This window comes from Gossypium arboreum, chromosome 9 (assembly GCF_025698485.1).
Source record: "Gossypium arboreum isolate Shixiya-1 chromosome 9, ASM2569848v2, whole genome shotgun sequence".
NCBI classification, from domain to species: Eukaryota; Viridiplantae; Streptophyta; class Magnoliopsida; order Malvales; family Malvaceae; genus Gossypium; species Gossypium arboreum.
Window position 1 is genome coordinate 61,023,782 of NC_069078.1, and position 7,856 is coordinate 61,031,637.

The 7,856-nt window shown below is 30.3% G+C and overlaps 1 non-coding gene across 1 annotated transcript; it reads right to left on the bottom strand.

Annotated features, from left to right (window-relative positions):
• Window positions 1–5,352: 5,352 nt before the first annotated feature.
• On the bottom strand, window positions 5,353–5,425 carry TRNAE-CUC (transfer RNA glutamic acid (anticodon CUC)). The gene has a single exon. It is a non-coding gene; the product is annotated as a tRNA-Glu (tRNA).
• Window positions 5,426–7,856: the final 2,431 nt, after the last annotated feature.

The following is a 7,856-nucleotide window of genomic DNA, read 5'->3' on the forward strand; positions in this document are numbered from 1 at the left end:
CCCTTTCCTTTCCATTTCCTTTCAGTGCTGTCTAACTAGCTCAAGGATCACTAGAAGTCAGAGATGTCAATCACACTATCAACCAAAGCATTCGGTATAGTTGGATGTATGGCATGTATAGGACTTAAATATTATTATTTTGTGTCATCGAGGATTGGCCATATGTGTTGGCTTGGGTTGGAAACCCTTCAATTTGTATTAAGCCTTGAATGATGGCTAACATTCATTTTGAATTTATAAAAGATGTATTATCATGGTTGAATGAATGTCTATTATGGCATATTTAGTTATAGGAATTATACTTGTTTCGATATTGGTTGCTATTTGTATGGAATTATATATGTAAGGGTGGCAATGAGGTTTGGTAAATAGCCTTATACTGTCCACACGGGCCTGTGTCTAGGCCGTGATGGCCTGCCCCATGGGAGTGTAGTCCAGCCTGTGTCCCCTGCACGTAAAAACTTCAAGTCAGTATGCATGGTAATAAACACACGGGCAGAGACACGGCCATGCGTCTCAACCGTGTGGAGAACACAGCCCAGCACACGGGCGTGTGCCTTGGTCGTGTGACATTATGAGTAGGCTGACGTCAGAAATAGAATGTCCATGTTTTTGCACACAGGCTAGGACACGGGCGTGTCATGACCGTGTGAGGGACACAGGCCATTTACACGGGCGTGTGTCTAGCCGTGTGAAAACCCCTGTAGGTGTGAATTAAAAATTCATTCTATAATAGTGTAGGACACGGTCGTGTCCCAGGGTGCTTAGGCCGTGTGAGTCACACAGGCCATCAACACGATCATATCGAAATGGTCATACTGGCGTGTTACTCTTCCACACGGACGTGTGCCCTATTTTAAAGGCAAAATTTTCATAGTTGGTTTAAGGACCCGGTATAGTCCCGAATGGTTTTCAACAGTTGATTTGAGGCTCGTAGGCCCATAATAAGAAGTTTAAAGTAGATATTGAAAAATTTTTAAGTTTGAATCTAGTCTCGGTGACTTGAGATTAGTTATATGCATGAGATCAAGTTAGGTAATGCCTTGTACTCCTCCCCGCATGGGTTACGAGTATAGGGTGTTACAGGCCGTGTAACTTTCGAACAAGAGACATATGGTCATGTCTTAGTCCATGTCCTTACCCATTTAACTCTCTTAATATGGTTACAAGATCGTGTCACACGTCCGTGTGCCAAGCCACGTAACTCTCTGAGTTGCCCCACACTCCCGTGTGTCAGGCCGTGTGTTAGGCCATGTAACTCATTGACTTAGAAACTAAGAAAAATCCTCAGATGACACATGGTTGTGTCGCCAGGCCATGTGCCTCACACGATCATGTCACACGCCCGTGTTTCCAAGCCGTGTGAACCCAAAATTCACCTAAAATCAAGTCATTTTATAAGCTAACCATGCATAAACATTCAATCCATTTGTGCACACTTTCAAGGGACCTAAACACTACTCAAACTTGCATAAACATACAATTTCAAGTATCCTAATACAATTTCAAGTATCTTAACTTACTTAACCGATATGTCATTCAAAGGCACCTCAAATATATCAAAACATAACACCGTTTAATTCAATAATCACTTGCCTTTTGAACTGAACCACTTATACTAACTTTTAATTCAATTAGTTAAAATCCTCAAATAGAAATTCATTATAAAAATTATTATTGACTCGTATAATTTAAATACTAATTATACGAACTTACTCGTCAAACTTGTGATCCTGAAATCACTGTTTCCAACACCACTGAAAAATGGGTTGTTACATTGTTTGAAAGACTTTATGTTATTTTATTTATCTTTGACATTGTGTTTATGGTATTTTTGTATTGTACTAGACTTGTATTAAATGAATGTTTTTTTTTTATCTATTAATTGGTTGTGTGAAGTTTTCTTTAAAAGTATGTCAAGCTTTTCACAATCAACTACAACATCTTCCCAAAACTCTGGAGGAACCAAAACGAAATGGGTTTCGAAAGAAAATGTTGCGTTGATTTTATGTATGGTTGACTTGCATAATGTTGGAACTTTAATGTAGATACAAGATTTAAGGTTAATTATTTACTTAAATTGGAAAGAATGATAGAAAAAGTTTTACCTCATGCAATGCTAAAGGCTAAACATAATCTTGAATCAAGGATTAGGATATTGAAAAAGGATTGGGCAATCATTTACGGTATGCTCAGCGGAAAAGACAATAGTGGATTTGGTTGGGACGAGCATAGGCAGATGGTTGTTGTTGAAGATGAAGTGTGGGAGTCATACATAAGTGTAAGAATTTTTTGTATTTCTTTTCTTGTTTGACTTACTTATATTCATATAGTATATAATGTTTATGAAAAAAAAATTTATAGAGTCATAAAAAAGCTCAACAATTCAGAACTCGAAGTTTCCCTTTTTATGAGAAATTTATTTTCATATACGCAAAAGATCGAGCCACAGAGAAAGATGCTCAAACAAGTATTGATATTTTGAAGAATTAGATGCTAAGGATGTTGCTAATCAAAGGAATCCTAAAGAAGGAAGCATTGACAATGGATGGGAAGTTAATGCTTCCTTAGATGAGATGAATGTTTCGGCTACACAATCACGACCGTATAATCCAAACAAAGTTGATTCTACATTTCCAAAGAAGAAGAAAAAGAGTTTTGAGGCTAATGGACCAGATTTGTCTACTTCACTTATCGATGTTGCCACATTATTAAGAGATAATATAAGGACAGTTGACCTTGAATTAAGTAGGAGCATTGCCTTCGAAATGCTCAAGCATGGGCTTGAGGGGTTAAAGAGGCGTGGCGCCCTAAAACACAAAATTCTCCATTTAGGCCATTTATAATTTATAAAATTTTAAATTAGTAATGGTAAAATTACACTTTGCCCCCCCCCCCAAAATGATAAAAATTTGATTTAATCCTTTAAAAATTATAAATATATAGACTATTAAAATAGCGAAATTGCATTTTTACTATCATAAAAATATACAATTTAATTCCAGCCCCCCTCAAATAATTTTCTAGCTCTACCACTAGAAATGTTCATTCAAGAGAAGTAAAAAATGACCATTCAAGAAAAGGTACAAACTCTCCATGTCTTTAGGTGAAATAGAAGGTTTAACAAATAATGAACGAACCGATACATTGATCAAAATTTCTGATCATCCAATGCAAGTGCTCGTTTTCCTAAGTCTATCGCCTTCTATGCGATTAGCATGGTTGAGAAAATTTATTTTTACTAATTAAAGATGTGGTTGTAGTGGTAGATGAATATAATTTTTTGTAGGTTGAAACTTTTTGTATGTGTAAATGGGTGTGGTGGTGGAGTAATATAACTTTTTGTATGTAATTGCAAGATGATATATTGACATGGAAATATGTGATACTGATATTGCCACTTTTTATATATGTTGATACGATGTTTATGTTATTTAGGTGTTGAAATGATGATAGGATTATGTTGTTGCTACTTCTTTAACAATATTTAAAAATACTAGTAAATAAAATAACCAAAAAAATAAAGAAGAAATTTTGATACAGAAGCTTTGTATCTTTAGGCTTTTGAAAGGATTTTAGGAAAACCAAAATGGAAAATATGAAAAAGGAGATCAAGGAAAGCTCTTGGTATAAAATTTGGATAAAATCATGTTGGTGGCTAACGATGATGAAAGTCAGCAGCAATACAACGGTGGTTTGTTGGACTCTGGAAAAATATTAGAAGGGAAGATAAAAATGAATTTGGCGAGAGAGAGAGGGGACCAATGAATATGAAGAGGGAGAAAATAAATAATTTTTTTTAATATAATTTAATATAAAATATTATTTCTAAATTTCAAAAGATATAAAAATTAAATATTTTAATAATATTTTATATAGTTTATTTAATATTTAATATTTTATCTTTTATATTTAAATATTATTCTTTTGATAGAAAATATTATTCTTTAATAGTAAATTGATGGGAAAATATATTGAAATGTTAAAAGACATATTCGTTATTCATTCAAGTATTTTTTTTTTACTATATTACATATCTATGCCTCTCAACTAAATGAATAAATACTATTACAATATTCATTGTATTTTATCCAATCAAACCACTATTATGTCTATTCAATTCTATTACAGTCTTATTTTATTTCTATTGAATACCTATTTCATCTCAGTGAGCCAAACGTATTGTTAATGTTTATCTTCAAACAGCAGTTTAGAAAATCCTCTCCAGGTGATCAAAGAGGTAAATTTTTTGGAGGAAGAAATTGAGTAATGACTATGTTTTTCCTTATTTTGCTCGACTTGTCTGCTTTTACTGGTGCAGTCCACCATCAAGAGTAGAAATTGAGGGCCTTGAAAGGAAGCATGATGGCATCTCTATTATGTTTTGTCATGTAGAAAACAGGCGTGTCAGTTTCTTCTCCTTTGCTAAGGCGGAGCTTCCTGTCTTACCTTAAAACTGGTATTCTTTTTTTTCAACTTGAAGATAACATCGTTGTAGGGTTCGAAAGGATTGCAAAAAGATATATGACAAATGGGCACTTACAATAAATTAAAAGGTAAGTTATGCCAACAGTTTTCAACTTTGTTCCTATAACTTTTAAAATTTACAATATTGTGACTAATGTTTTCGGATTATTACAAAGTCAGCTCGGTTACTGGGGTAATCACATGGATGACAACGAGGATGCCACTTGTAATGAAACTGTCTCAATTACTCTTAATTCAGGTTACAATTGGATTATCTGTATTTTGTTCATTAAACTAACACAACGAAATTAAAGCTAATTAATATTTGTAACCTAAAGATGGGAATATTATATATTTGTAAAATGTATCAACAGTTTTCGACGTCAACTTGTTTTATACCATTTAAAGAGGTTGTTTGAGAATTAAGAAAATGTAAATATTGAATTTTAATCTAATTTATCAAAATCAATATAATTCTGAAGCGATATCTAATAATATCATAATATTTTTTAAAGCGTAACAAATATACAATAATTATAATATCAAACTCTAAAATCAAATTATCATAGCACGATTATACTAAAATTAATAAACTAAATTAACTTTGACACAACCTCATACATAGTAATTAAACATAATAAAACTACGAAATCTACATATATAATTACAAATGGTAAATCGATATTCAAGATTAGTACATTCAATAATTAAAGCCATCTTACCGTAATCTCGTAACAACAAATGGAAATAGATTAATAGTAATAAATTAAAATGCGTATTGCCTAATATTCAATAAATCGAACCTGGAAAGCCCAATAATTTTGTCCCTAAAAGAACTTGGGTTGGGCCTATTAGCACCCAATAGAGAAACAAAATCCAAAAACTTTCCGTTGCCGGGACTTGAACCCGGGTCTCTCGGGTGAGAGCCGAGTATCCTAACCACCTAGACTACAACGGAACTACTGTTCATGTCGAAGATATTTTTATTCAAAATGTTCAGAACACGCTACCCACGATTCAAGTACTACTTTATCGTAACATTGAACATTATAGGCAGTTTGTGGTGCATGAGTTTAGAGTAATTTTCTCTTATTAATGATGTATAAGTAAATTGTAAATGTATGAAAAAAATTATATTATATTATTTTTAAAAGGCTAAAAGAAGTGTTTTAAATTTTAATTAAAATACATAAAATTTGAGACTAATATATTAAAAACGCGTATATCATTTTTGTAGTTAAATAAGTTTCTAGTCTTTAATTTTTACTTTGAATATAAAAGTTAAAAATTTAAATTAAATTTTATTTTATATTAATATGAATTTAATGAGAATAGTTTTTAAATAAAATAATAATATTTTAAAATTTTTAAAAGTATTTGTATACATGACACATCTAATCACTTTTTAAAAATTTTAATTACTCTTTTATGTTTTATATTGATGTTAAAAGCGTATAAAATTTCTATTGAATCAAAAGAAATTAAAAACTAGATATTTAAAATAACATTAAAAACAATAATTTTTATGAATAAAAAAACGAGCAACTTGCAAATGATTTTACTTTAATATTAAAATTAAAGTCTTTTAATATTATTTTAATATTGAAAATAATAAGCTGAATAAGTAGCAAATACAAATAATGCAACTTACAAGGCTTTATTTCTATAGAGGTTTGGGTACGGCCCCTGTATCTAAGTTTAGAAATTAAACTGGCTATTATATGCTGACTTACGACTGACCCTTACATGTTCTAGCTTTGCATTGGCTTGTTCCTCTCATGCAACCACCCCTGCTTCCTACTAAGTCTGAGCTTTGCAAAGCAAGTCTCGGATTTACTCATCAAAGGTTTTCTCGCCCATGGTGTCAAGTTTTGCTGCCACATCGTTATGGCCTCGAGTTTAGGATTAAGTCACCTACAAGCAGCACAAAAGTCATATTTGAACAATGGTTAATCCTATTTTTTAAATTTAAAGATTTTAATCTAATTATTAAAATTGTAAATATTTTCTATTAGTATTTGTCGATTTGACATGTTGGTTAGGATACACTCATATGACGTCACATATGATTGATGGGAAGTAAATATATTACATTAGCTAATTTGAACTGAAACTACTTACGACGATAATGATTGGACTAAGATTTTAAATTAAAAAGATGAGAATTAAATTTTTAACTTTTAAAGTACAGAGACTAAATTTTAATATATCATAATTAAGGGAATATATCAAAGTTATACATGAACTATGATTTAATATTCAATTTGATATATGAACTTTGATTTTATGCAATTTGATACATGAATATTAAAATTAGTTCAGTTTTCACAAATCATTAATATTGTACTCGATGTACTGTCATTTTAGGCTTACACCGATGAAAGTATGTAAAATTACTTGAGTTTTACACTAATGTAAGTGGATCACTCTTCAAATACTTATAGTTTAATATCTAAATATGTTAACAATATGAGTTTTACACTAATGTAAGTGGATCACTCTTCAAATACTTATAGTTTAATATCTAAATATGTTAACAATACTACATTGTGGCATACTAGCGATGCATGTGAAAACAATTATATAATAAATTTGTTAAAACTTGATATAAAAATAAAATATGTATTTGGCTGAAATGATTGAGAGAGCGAGTGTTATGGAGTCTTAACTCTTAAGTTCAAATCATATATATATATATATATATATATATATATATATTTGGATTTTATATGAAACTATAAAATATTCTCAAAATAATATTTGTTTCTTTGTTAAAATATAATGATCTTTTAGTACTTTAACAACTGAGCTGAGACCTAATTGAAGAGTGATACCAACTTAGTCAAACTCTTTATAAATATTATAGACTTAGCAACCGAGTTGAGATTCGATTGAAGGGTGAGACAAACTTAATTAAGCTCTTCATAAATAATATAGATATATTATATAAACATACAAATATACTTTAATAGGCAAATAAAATATTTTATATACAAATATGAATTTTAAATTTATTAATTAGATTCAATAATTTGATTTAATAATTATATGTCATGTTTATATATAATTTTAAAAATAAAAATAATTCAAATAAAAAAATTAAAAATTAATTTTCGAATACCAAAATCTTGTGCCAACCGGCACAAATTGTTACAAATCAAAAATTAGATGAAATGGACAATAACACAAGTAAATTTTGACTGAAACAAAATTTAGACTAGTTGATACTTTGATGTAGAGCCATTGGCTTCCCAATAAATTTTTAAAATTTTCCTTAAACTCTTAAACTTTTTTGAAAATTTCAATTAAGTTTTGTTAAAATTTTTAAAAATTCTCGTAAAATTTTATAAAATTTTAACACCAATATCCGTCTATCAACAATTATGATG